General features: G+C 37.0%; 1 long non-coding RNA gene across 1 annotated transcript; it reads right to left on the bottom strand.

The window, feature by feature from the left end:
• Positions 1 to 7,514: 7,514 nt before the first annotated feature.
• Positions 7,515 to 13,036, bottom strand: LOC132602277 (uncharacterized). The gene is made up of 3 exons (XR_009567704.1): positions 12,867 to 13,036; positions 12,472 to 12,530; positions 7,515 to 9,230 (listed from the first exon to the last, which is right to left on the bottom strand). It is a non-coding gene; the product is annotated as an uncharacterized LOC132602277 (long non-coding RNA).
• Positions 13,037 to 13,639: the final 603 nt, after the last annotated feature.

Raw genomic sequence — 13,639 nt, 5'->3', positions numbered from 1 at the left:
ATACCTTTCGCGCTACTCACGCTTGTCCAAACTCAATCTCCGTTTCGCCCAAAACCTACAAATGGTCATTTTTACCAATTGTTAACTATAAGGCTTTTGGTATTCAATCTTTAACTCATCACTTGTCTACAAAAATTTGGGCAGCATTTCCCCTATAAACTCGTCTATCCGAATTTCCAATTGCTCTCCTGTTGACACAGAAATACCAACAATAACATATGGACACAACCATATCTTCAATTCTTTTATTTCAACAAGAACAACAACATATCAAAACAGCCCCCAACTGTAACATAATGGTGCCCGAAATTCTAACGAACACTTGCAATACACCAAGCAGCCCATATGCACTTCTTATACCTTATTTCATGCAATATTTTCAGAAAATATCAGGGAAATACAACAGCAGCCACTCGACACCACATCATCTACTCATGTGCAATAAAACCACATTATTATCTCTATAATCCTTACAACAACCCACAACAATTTAACTCCAACTCTAACCATTAAATTCCTTCACTCTCCTCACATATCCATGATTACAACAACCAAAATATTAATTCAAATCAGTCCATCAATTTCAATTAAAACAGCCCCTCACCCATAAATTTCAACAAAACAACAAACGAGTTTATAATGATGTTGTTTTCTCCGTTCTAATTCGTTAAAACTCTAAATAAACACTTTAATAACATAAAAGGAATTTTATAAATACCTTATCAGAAGCTCCACCACGAAAATTTCATCCCCCAAGACCAATATTTATCTCAAATTGAAGGCAACGCAACGTACAACGTTTTTCTCTTCATGAGCTTCGGGATTCGGAGCTCGGATTTTGATCAAAATGGCTTCCTTAGCCTAGGATCTCTCTCTCTCTCTCTCTCTCTCTCTCTCTCTCTCTCTCTCTCTCTCTCTCTCTCTCTCTCTCTCTAATGTTTTTGGAGGATATTAGCTGAAAATGATCAGCCCTCAAGTGAATTTTCCATATATATTAACGTTAATGGGCCTCATGGGCCGAAACATTAGTGTTTGGGTCGGGTCCAAACTTGCTGCCCTGCCAGCCCAAATTGCATCGTCCATATTTCCTTATCCAAATATCATTTTGACTAGAGGTTTGTTGCGTTGGAAACTAGACTCGATGAACTTCATTTTAGGCTTTTGAAACACCTTAGAACTCCTCATATACTAGGAGATATTCCCCCAACAATATGGGATAAAAATCTGGTCCGAGATTTTACTGAAGTTGTTCCGATTCATTTTGTTTAGATTCGTTTATCTTCTAATCCTCTTCCAACTGTCATGTAACCTATTATACATACATATACATACCCATATACATACATAACAATCCATACACGTCTCGAAGGGTCCGGAGAATCACCATAACCTTAAACGTAACTGGAGAACTTACGAAGCTTCGACGAAACTCCAATCGCAAAAATATATTCATATCTTTTATCCATCTTCTATATCATTACTAATAATCTCAAATACTTTAAAAGGGCACTCACATTACGTCATATACGCTCATAACGCGATTTCAAATCCTTTAGGTTACGATGTCACCTCGGGATACTTAAGGCAACCATATATATAACGATATTCTTACTAACTCGATTAACTTTCCTTGAACTTTCTTAACTCATTCTTTCTTGTCTTAATTAAAATAGCACAGACTCTTACGGGGTGTAACATCCTCCCCCCCTTAGGAACATTCGTCCCCGAATGTCAAATTAGTCTTACATAATTATACTGCTTCTGGTGATCTTATAACGATTCACTTGTAACTTGAACTCATCTATCATGTTGTGCCTTTCTTTACTTAGACTAATGCCATTCTCCACCTGACATCTGTTAATATTGATCTTCCAAATATAGTAGACACGATTTAGCTACCTCCGTAATCGACTGCAACTTACCATATCCATCTAGACTTGAAGCTTAAGTCGAGTTCTTCTTGCTTGTTCTCTTTAAATTCACTGTCTTCTAGTAACTAGCTCGTTCTGACCATCTCACTTAAACCATTTCGCAATTTCCCTTAATCCTACTTATAACACTTCAAGCATATTATCTCGTGTTGTTTCTCTATTTTTGACTCAACTCTTCTATCGCCCCTTTACTCAGGTTCACCTGGGTCCCCAATCCCTCCTGAAATGATCTCCAGAAATTTGCTGATCATATATGCTTTCCCAAAATAAAATTTCCCAAGTAAGGATGATGCTTCTTACGAATGACATGGAGGGTATCTCTTAGAATTTAACCCAACATAATAGATTTTCCCTATCGGTATCGACTTTCAAAACATGCTAAGAACTTATATCTCATTTTCCCATTCATATTTCTGGAAAAATTTGGGCAGAGGTTCCTCTGTATTTCTTACTATCCCAAAACCTGCACGCAGGAAATACTGACCATGCCTCACAGGGCCAACACACATACGTATATACACATCATATCACATCGTATCATAGCCACATAGGGCTAACAATTTCAAATAAAAGTATAAAGGTGTCGGGACTTACCTCACATATGGCACCTCGAGACGTACCTGATCCTTTAACTATCTGTTCTGTTGCACTTTTCTATCCACCTTCTCTTTCATCCTCAAATCTCACATTTCAATCAAATTCCAATATTCTTACCTTACCCGACACGCCTCTTTCGTACCATAACTTACTTGCGTATTGTGTAGCTTCCAATATCATCGGTCACTTTCTTTTGTCGATATCATTCTTCAGCTGAAATCAAAGGTTAGTAAGAGGAATTTCATTTCTTATGGCTGGCTCTATCGCACGATCTAAGATCCAAAGAAAGGTAACACCCTAAATGCCCTGTAGCCTCCTGTTTATCGATGTGGTGCACAACACACCGATAAACAAGACTCTACTAGACACGGCTTTGCAGACAACCCCTAGGACAGACCTGCTCTGATACCACTTTGTCACATCCTAATTCCCCTAGGGTGTGATGGGCACCCGACCCTTACCTAGGGCCGAGCGAACCCTCAGACTCTTGCTGCACATAAAATCATGTCAAACTTTTCAAATCAAATGAGATGAAATACATCGTAAATTTTTTTTTCCAGAAATATTCTTTCACGTAGCTTCCAAGCATAACGAATCAATAATCATACAAAATTCAGTACATAACACAGACCGACATTTTGGCTGACGGAGCCGCTTACAGACTGACAACCAATACCCACGACGCTGTCTGCAAAGTCTCTAACGTAATCCAGAAAGCATAACATACCAACTCTGACTCGGCAGCACTCCGGGAACAAATGGAGCTTGCCATCTGCACTGGAACATCTTCTATACTGTCTTCAACTCACCTGGGAGTACCTGCGCAGCATGAAACGCAGCCCCCCGAAAAGAGGGGGTCAGTACGAAATATGTACTGAGTATGTAAAGCATACAACACAGAAAGCAAAGTCACAACTGAAATACGATATATAGAAAGCGAGCACAATAGCCAGCATACTAAGGAGTCGTATCCGGCGTACAACAGGCAAAAGAAGTTCCGGAGAAATCAACACGGCAATCGGGATGACAAAATGTTTGCTTTCTTTTGGAAAACATCTTTGTTTCACACACATAGAAGAATCAACGCACAATTTCCGCGGCCATAAGTCCAGCGGTCACAATCACACATACCGCGGTCAAGTATCCAGCGGTTTTCTATCACAAGTTCGACATACCGCGGTCAAGGGTCCAGCGGTCTATGTCGGCATAATCACAAGTCCGGCAGACGCGGTCAAGGGTCCAGCAGTCAATTCCACACGTCCGGCATGACGCGGTCAAGGGTCCAGCAGTCAATGTCGGGCACGCCGCGGTCGAGGGTCCAGCGGCCAATATCACATATGCGCATATTCACATAACCGGCCCGGGACTCGGTAACACAGAAGATAACCAGACAAAATACCAAATTATCGCTTTCCAAACATAATCACACAAGCCAGGATCATGCATCACACAGGACTCAGGTATACCAAAATCGTATATCGGAAAATAAAGAAAATAAGTAGTTTGTCCAGAATCTCAGGGTAAGATTTTTAAAAACGCTTTAGATGTCAAAAACATTTTATAATGCTCATGAAGGTGGTCATAACACCTATCATATAGTGAACAGCATAATAACCAGGAGTTACCTGCGAACTCCGGACAAGAGTACATTGGCTAAAGCCGTACATCACATGTCAGGGTTTCGGTCCCCACAATTGGGTCAATAATCATTAAAATCCGTCTCGGGATAGATAAAATATCTCCCGTTTAGTAGTCGGAACAATAACCATGAATTCCCTTGACTTACCGTACGGGAATAAGACAAACAGAACAATAAGAGAGGCATCGGGGATAGCGGGCCCACCTCGGGCCAAGTCGAGGCGGCGGACGAGAATCACGCCCATTAGACTCTACGGAGTCATCCAGGAAAGTTTTAGAACGATCGGGTTACATTTGTAAACGTTTTGGAAGTCCAACCACTTTTCTAGTAAAATGCACCTTTTATAATTCAATTCTATTGAATGAATAGTAACGAAAACTAATCTCGGGTTACGATGAGCAGGATGGTCCCCGAGGCCGAAATCTCAACCTAGTAGACCTAGGGCATGCCAAAGAAGGAAAGGATAAGCTTTACATACCTTTCGCGCTACTCACGCTTGTCCAAACTCAATCTCCGTTTCGCCCAAAACCTACAAATGGTCATTTTTACCAATTGTTAACTATAAGGCTTTTGGTATTCAATCTTTAACTCATCACTTGTCTACAAACATTTGGGCAGCATTTCCCCTATAAACTCGTCTATCCGAATTTCCAATTGCTCTCCTGTTGACACAGAAATACCAACAATAACATATGGACACAACCATATCTTCAATTCTTTTATTTCAACAAGAACAACAACATATCAAAACAGCCCCCAACTGTAACATAATGATGCCCGAAATTCTAACGAACACTTGCAATACACCAAGCAGCCCATATGCACTTCTTATACCTTATTTCATGCAATATTTTCAGAAAATTTCAGGGAAATACAACAGCAGCCACTCGACACCACATCATCTACTCATGTGCAATAAAACCACATTATTATCTCTATAATCCTTACAACAACTCACAACAATTTAACTCCAACTCTAACCATTAAATTCCTTCACTCTCCTCACATATCCATGATTACAACAACCAAAATATTAATTCAAATCAGTCCATCAATTTCAATTAAAACAGCCCCTCACCCATAAATTTCAACAAAACAACAAACGAGTTTATAATGTTGTTTTCTCCGTTCTAATTCGTTAAAACTCTAAATAAACACTTTAATAACATAAAAGGAATTTTATAAATACCTTATCAGAAGCTCCACCACGAAAATTTCATCCCCCAAGACCAATATTTATCTCAAATTGAAGGCAACGCAACGTACAACGTTTTTCTCTTCATGAGCTTCGGGATTCGGAGCTCGGATTTTGATCAAAATGGCTTCCTTAGACTAGGATCTCTCTCTCTCTCTCTCTCTCTCTAATGTTTTTGGAGGATATTAGCTGAAAATGATCAGCCCTCAAGTGAATTTGCCATATATATTAACGTTAATGGGCCTCATGGGCCAAAACATTAGTGTTTGGGTCGGGTCCAAACTTGCTGCCCTGCCAGCCCAAATTACATCGTCCATATGTCCTTATCCAAATATCATTTTGACGAGCGGTTTGTTGAGTTGGAAACTAGACTCGATGAACTTCATTTTAGGCTTTTGAAACACCTTAAAACTCCTCATATACTAGGATATATGCCCCCAACAATATGGGCTAAAAATCTGGTCCGAGATTTTACTGAAGTTGTTCCGATTCATTTTGTTTAGATTCGTTTATCTTCTAATCCTCTTCCAACTCTCATGTAACCTCTTATACATACATATACATACCCATATACATACATAACAATCCATACACGTCTCGAAGGGTCCGGAGAATCACCATAACCTTAAACGTAACTGGAGAACTTACGAAGCTTCGACGAAACTCCAATCGCAAAAATATATTCATATCTTTTATCCATCTTCTATATCATTACTAATAATCTCAAATACTTTAAAAGGGCACTCACATTACCTCATATACGCTCATAACGCGATTTCAAATCCTTTAGGTTACGATGTCACCTCGGGATACTTAAGGCAACCATATATATAACGATATTCTTACTAACTCGATTAACTTTCCTTGAACTTTCTTAACTCATTCTTTCTTGTCTTAATTAAAATAGCACAGACTCTTATGGGGTGTAACAGGGTTGATGTCTGCTCTTTATAAATTGGTATGGGTTTGCTGGTCTAGGAGTTCGTCTTGCATTTAATTGTTTGTTGTTTGTTGGTCCCTGCTTCCTGGTGTTGTGTTTACATGGTAAAGGGATATGAGCATGTTTATGTCAGAACTATTTAAGTATGGGTAGGATTTAAAAAGGTGTTACAACCGTACCTATCTTTTTATTTTGATTGATTCTATATCGTATTGCATGAACTAATCTTAGTCGGTCTATGATGCTTACCAGTACGTGTGGTGTAATGATACTACTCTTGCTACATCCCTTTAGGTTGTAGATTTGTTTCAGGTTATTGCTAAAGGTTTCATAGATCGGAGTGGCAGACATCTTCCTACAACTTCTATGCATCTCGTTCCAAGGCATAAGTTGTGTCGTTTTATTTTAAGTTAATTCCTCTTTATTGTAGAAGCTCTTGTATACATCTAGACTAGGTCCCGAGAAATTGTAAACTCTAGTTTTATAAAGAGTGTCATTTATGTTTTCTCACTTAATGTTTATGATTATCAGCGATTGAATGGGAAAATGAGTTTTAATAATGGGTTGGTTAGTGAGGGCTTGCCTACTAGGAGGTAATCAGTTAGGTGCCCGCACGATCCGTAATTTGGGTCGTGACAATTTTCGGACCAAAAACACACTTAAGATTTCTCTTAAGTAGAGTTCAACTAATTTGGTCCAATGTCATGTCTTTAGTCCCTATAAATTTTATTGAAAACAATTTGAGTGTATGCCTTTTATAAATATGCCATAGGTTGTACAAGTAGATAAAAGAAGGTTTTGCATTTTTTTATTTAATTCTTATCCACTTTTAGGTCAACCATACTCTACTTTAAACCTTTACCCCAATTTAAGGTTTAAGTATATTTCCTCTTATTTTTTAATGCAAGGTTTGGGCTTGGGCCCAAAAGGTTTGAAAGAAACCTTAAGTTATTTTGGCAAACTCTAAAAATACTTCACTTACTAGTTTTTCAAATCTGTTTTGGTTTCATCTAAGTACACAAATCAGTTCCAATTTTTGTCTTTAAAACAAAGGCTCAAAATAGTTTCCATTTTTTAATACCCATATACATACATATATCCGTGTATCATTTTCAATTTACAAAAATATTATCAAGTTTAAGAAAAAGTCCTTTACCACATTTTCATACATCATCCATTCTTTAAGTAAAAGTTCAAAAATTATGTTGAGAGTTTCCTAACCTTTCTACGCGATTTATCTAATTCTAACCATTCGGGTTCCAATAATTCTACAAGCATTCTTTACATACATGTACATATACAATTTTATAAAAATGAAAGGAGATAAGTTAGGCTAGTGAGCCTACCTAAGCCTACTAGTTGCCATTTTCACCCATGGTTGGGCCTTCTATTATGCGGACTCGATGAAGAAGGAACGTTGGGCTTTAGGCCCAATAGTGGCTGATGAGGAATTGCCCGAATGGCCCGTCGTATTTCCATGCAAGATAAAAGAGGGGGGGAAAGGAAAATGTCGGTTAGAAGGCATCTATGCTTGGTAATTCACTTAATCAATACTTAAAGAAATATAAACATTTAATCAGGAATCAATAAAATATGTACATCCTATATTTTTTTAAATAGAGAAATAGACAGACCTAGTTTATTAAAGTGCAGTGACAAGCCCAAGCGGGCAAAACAAATGACAGATAAAGCTCAGGTCCATACACAAACAGGATCAGTCATATACAAGCCCAATACGAATTCTGAGGAAGTGACAAATAAAGGATAGGCCCAACTAACCCCTTAACTCAACAAGGCATTCAAATACAATACATATGATCAGTATACTCAATATACACACTGATACACACACACACACACACACACACACACACACACACATATATATAAAAGGTATACATGGGTTTTATACCCAATATACCCAACATATACATACATACATCAAATAGACCCAAGATCATGTCAAAATAGAGGTGTATATACCAAATATACATGCAGGTACCGCTACATATTATACAAGAAACTCGAACAAAGCAGAGCAACATATTGAGACAGACAGACATACATGATATTCAAACTTGTAAAATTTGACACAGTTGGGTATATATAAAGATATGCACTTGATATGCTTGAAGTGTACAACAAATGCACGCCCTTTTATATTCTTCCATGCTCCAGAAATTGAGCCATGCTTTTTGACGTAAGGGACTAGTTTCATATAAATTCATAGCCATGCCAATTCAAGCCTCTAAGAATTCACACAAGTTCAACCCTAAATACCCTCTTTTCCTATTCCCAAATAATGTCAAAAAAAAAAACACATATTGGCAAGGTATTCGAAACTCCTACTCAACTCAGTTATTTTAGGGAAGGGAACAAAATCAAACTCAGCCTAAAATTCGACATGACACATTCATCTTTACACAAAACCAGTATTATCAGAAAGGGTAATACCAAAAACCAAACAAAGGATAGAACCAATTTAGGAACTCAAGGTGTCACGACCCAACAGCAGGGCCATGACGGGCACCCGGAGCTAACCCATCGGGCACCTCTCATCGTACATTCACATTCATGTCTAGTTGAGCCACATGGTTTATCAACAACTCTATACCTCAATAATACCATTTCCAACGGCTAAAACTCTTTTTATATCAACATTTACAACTTTGCCCATATACATATACACAAGCCGACGAGGCTGACAAAATAACATCCCAAAATATGAGTCGATAAGGCAAAAATACATCTACTATACATGACTGTCTACGAGCCTCTAAGGACAGTATGAACATCATCATAAGGAGGGGACAGGGCCCCGCCATGCCCATATGTATATACACAAAAGAATTGTACCAACAGCTGCGGCTCTGAATCAAATGGAGCTCCTCTATGCAGTCTATGGGTCAAGTCTATCTCCCGGTCCACCTGTGGGCATGACGCAGCGTCCACAAACAAAAGGACATCAGTACGAATAATGTACTGAGTATGTAAAGCATAATCAATAACATGATGGAAGCATGAGAAATAGAATAAGATAGAAAAGTCATGGGATAAAAGAGCCATTTATACCTCTAGAGGCGTTCATCATATTTACTTACCCTCTTTCTAATGGGAAACTTCCATTTCATACATTTATACATATAGTAGTATCATACCCGACCATAGAGGTTCGGTGTCTTACGTACCCGACCATAAAAAAAGTTCGGTGTTATACGTACCTGGCCCTACCAAGGCTCAGTGTTATCCGTACCCAACTGCAGTGGTGTGTGCGCGATAGATATCATACCCGACCATATAAGCTCGGTGTTCTTCATAGTCATACTTTGATATATATATATATAGAGAGAGAGAGAGAGGGGTATATACGTATCCTCACATCATCATCGTGATCATTACTTCATTATATCCTTCCTTAGAGGATCAACTATTATAGGATGAGACCAATGGTATCATGAGATTATCAAGAATCATGAGCCTTAGTGGTTCTAAGATTGAAGTCATCTTGGAAGACAATATGGAATTCACATGAAGGTATACAATGATGGGATCATGTCTTAAGAAAGACGGGTTAGCCTTACATACCTCTTTGTCTTCTTAACTACTTAACGTTCACCGCCCAAGCTTGAGAAATCTACATTTAAAAGGATTCATACCATGGTTACGTCATAAAGACACTATTGAATTCAAACTAGAGCAACTCATGAACTAACAGAAATTGGGCAGCATTTCCCCAATATCATAATCAAGTAGTCATATTCCTTTAAGTCTCAAAACTCATTCTCACATTCAACTTACATCAACAACTTCACTTCCACCCTTTGCACAATTTTATACAACACTTCTTTGGCATCATTAATACCCTTCATAGCAAGATTATATCCATAGCATACTAAGAATCATGACTCGAGTTAGCTTACTACTCAAAAACATCCTAAAATCTACATTTAGACCTCATCTTCTACTTACTCCTTTCACCCAAGTTATTCAACAACTAATCCTTCTTAATAACATGGAATAAGCATGGAAACTAACCTTTTATCTCGAAGGAATGAGCTTTGGAGCAAGTTATCAACTTGTATGAAAACCCTAACTTCAATACCCAAGAAATTCTTGAAGTCGACTAACCCTAGCAAGTCTTCTAACACATGGGTATCTTGATTCTTGCCTCTTGATCTTTGGTTTCTCTTGAGTTTGAGTGGAATATATGTATGGAAGGGTTCTAGAGCTCTCAAGGGTTTGTGAAGAATGTGGGAAATGAAAAATATGAGCTTGGGTCATATATATATAAAAGGGGAAAAATCTTGAAAAAGTGACCCGACTTGGTTATACGGACACTTATACGGTCTGTATAAGTGACCGTATAATCCCACCAGGGATTGGCCCTTCTCTGTAATGTTATACGGACCATTAGACGAATTGTATAAGTGGTCGTATAACCCATATTTTCCAAACTCGCTCTTATTGATTCGTTTGACCTCCAATCCTTGTGGAACCTTCTTGGCACTTATATCACACTTCATTAACCATACAATAGGCCCGATAGCAGGCCCTCGAGACATTACTACATAAATATTAGCTCAATTATAGCGAAAACCTTTCCAAACATGACTTACACTTCACGTCCTTCAACGAACTTAGTTTCACTTATTCATATAACTTCAAAATTTTGTGGTACGCACATAAGGCTATCAAGTACTCTCCTTAATCTTATAGGGACTTCATGTTTATCTTAAGCTCACATTAGTCTATTCACAACGCAAAAAATCAAAACTTCTGAGATGTAACACAAGGTCACTCATATACAACACCTACATATACCTCTGACTAACTCATTACCACAAATTCATACTTTCATGAAGTTCCAACATAATCTCAATCATAACTTATTTGAAGGGACATGATAAGAGTGAGGATCAACATTGCTTTGCATTTAACCTAACGGTTTATCCATACAAGTAAATGAAACATTACATACATGATAACATTCACTGGCAAATACACAAAGGAATAACAGGCAGTCTTCAAAGTTTGTCCTAGTCTAGGACTTAGTTCCATATGAACATAGAAATACAAGTTTAACTCCATTACAAGAAAAAGCTGATCTTAGGTAGTCTTTTGACTAACCAAATCGAATATATATAGGCATGGATATCCATTTTGGTCTTCATACATCAAGAAGAAACTGTTATGTATTACTGAGGCATATAGACTGACTAACTAAGCAGAATTTATCATGTTGAGTTGTCTTAGTGAGCATATAAATATCAGATAGGTCTTCATTTGAATCAAAACGGCATACAAGTGATTAGATATAAAAGAAAAGCAGTGACCTTATGAGTATCTCCATGACACATAGCCAAACAGGATCAAGCACAGTCATTTTCTCATTATGCTAGTGAGCCAACAAATCTCAAATAGAAATATATTTCGACAGTACCCAGACCTCAAGCAAAAGCATGGGGGCATGCTAATCACATAAATGACTTGGCTAGACATTCATGGGTCCAACTAACAATTAATACTAATCTATACATATGATGACATCTTAATGAACAAATAATTACTACACATAACCAGGATTTAATTAACATTTAGCTAGTGATGAATCATAGCGGCAAGACTTATCATGAATAACCATTGACTTGAGCCTATCCAAATCTATTGAATCGTCTATATGCTCATTACTCTCTAACAAAAGAGGTTTTGAACTTCACTACGGTGTTACTTTCATTAACCAAGTTTTTGAAACCTCTTAAAGTTACTACAAGATGTGCTAATCTCCTCCTAATAATTATTTACTTAACTAGACAGATGAATTCCCATTTATAGCTTTAATGAACCTAGCTAGATACAAAGATTCCATTCTACCAATTTTAAATGATGAACTAGTTAATATGTTACTAATACCACTACTATTACCATTAATCCCTAGTCTACGTAAGCAAACAACTATTAACTGACTCCATTAAAACTAATCAGATAAGAAACAAAATACTTTACTACTTAAATTACTCTAACAAAGATTAAATAGATGAGAATAGGAAAACTAAGTTATAAGCTACCAACAACACATGCTAATAACTACTTAACACTAAACTAAACTAAACTAAACAGCAAACAAACTAAATGTACAAAAAAAAAAAGTAAAGAAAGAAAGAGCATATACCTTTCTTATGCGCAACCTTGGTCAAGATTTGGAGTTGAAATCCTTGCTTCTCCTCGAAACTTAGCCACAAACAAGAAATGAATATAAATTTTAAACTTAAGTATAATTAGGTAAAGGTTTTAGTAAAAATTTCTAAATCCCTAATTAAATTATGTCTTTTTGCTCAGATTTGAGACTTGTGTGTTAATATGGTTGTGTATGAAAGAACCCCAAATACAAAACCCTTACCCTTATTTTTCGATATGGGACAATGCATTTTTGCAAGGATTCCTCTTGAATCCTTGTGATTCATTGAAAACCAATAGCAATCGAGAACAAATGAACAAAAACCAGTAAGGTTTCGTCCTTGTTTGATCTTGAATTACAGAAAAGTAAGAGAGAGTATAGGGTTTTACCTTGTTTGGTTGAGTAGAGGTGGAGAGAGGGAAAAACATTAAATGCTTTGCCCAAATTGGACTAACATTGACTGCAAAGGCCTGATATGGCTTAAAAACTTTTCTTTTTTGACTGCCATGATGGGGTGGCGGCAAGAAAATGAGGCGGCATTAGGGTTTCCCTTTTAAACCCGTATGCGAAAAGATGAAGGGGTTGTTTGGTTGTGTTTTGCGTATATGTTTGTGTATATAAGTGGCGCTCGGGTTGGGTCTGGTCCTATTGGGCAGGACTCGGCCAAATTTCAAAGGGGAAAAGGAAATGGCCCAACCAACATGTATGTATATATGCATAAAGACATGTATATTCATGTATATATGAAAGGGAAAAACATGCAATTTGATTAATTTAAACAAATGGCTAAAATTAATAGTATGGAAATTAATTAAACATTTCAATTATAGCCAAATTAAAAACGGAAACTAATTAACCCTTTCAAATGTGACCAAATGCATAACATAAATTGATTATTTCAATTATAACCCCAATTAAGCACCTAACGAGCAATTGGCTATTTTAATTGTAGCCACAATTCACATATAGCAAGCAATTGTAATCAATTTTGAGAATAAATGCAATTGCAGCCAAATAAATTATAAAATTGAGATGAAATTTGTTATCTTATTTTATTAACCAATTTTCTTGAATTAACAGAGTGAAATACTTGTCAATTTGATATTTAATAATTAAACAATTAGTTGAATAATTATTTTAAACTATTTTGAATTAATTTTTG

This window comes from Lycium barbarum, chromosome 7 (genome assembly GCF_019175385.1).
Source record: "Lycium barbarum isolate Lr01 chromosome 7, ASM1917538v2, whole genome shotgun sequence".
Taxonomy (NCBI): Eukaryota; Viridiplantae; Streptophyta; class Magnoliopsida; order Solanales; family Solanaceae; genus Lycium; species Lycium barbarum.
Note: the sequence above shows the minus strand (reverse complement) of the source record. Positions and strands in the feature narration are given on the sequence as shown.